This window comes from Populus alba, chromosome 1 (genome assembly GCF_005239225.2).
Source record: "Populus alba chromosome 1, ASM523922v2, whole genome shotgun sequence".
NCBI lineage: Eukaryota > Viridiplantae > Streptophyta > Magnoliopsida > Malpighiales > Salicaceae > Populus > Populus alba.
The window spans coordinates 17,843,311-17,843,827 of record NC_133284.1 but is presented as its reverse complement, the minus strand read 5'-3'; positions in this window follow the sequence as shown (position 1 = coordinate 17,843,827).

Genomic DNA, 517 nt, shown 5'->3' with positions numbered 1-517 from the left:
AACAGTGGTTCATTTTTCTCTTCTTCTCCGAAAAGAAAAGGATATTTTCTTTCAAACTCTTGTCTCTGGGCTTTCTATCCATGTGAATCTATCTCGACCTCACCCGACCTCGGAAAGGTCCCCGAGCCATGTTTTAAGCATCCCTCCCCGACCAGGATAGTTCGTTTTCATGTTTGAAACTCCAGGTATGGTCTTCGTTGGAAGTTGCTTTTAGCTTACTCACAATGTTTTTTCTTTCTTTCTAGTTCTTTCCCCTGTACTATATATACATGAGCCGTCTGCCCCCGAACATCTAACCACCTCGCATGGTTCATCGGTTCCACTGACTTGACCCTCAAATTGAAGATCACTATCCTATCTTCTATCCTATACTAGCCTTGGTAGACGATGAAGAGGGCCAGCCTGTCCCTGTCATTCAACTTTCTAGAATCTAAAGAAGGTTCCGGTCTAGGTTCCTTCTCTTCTCCCTAGGCAAATTGAACACAAGTTCGTTCTCTCCTCGTGTATCTAGTCGGAC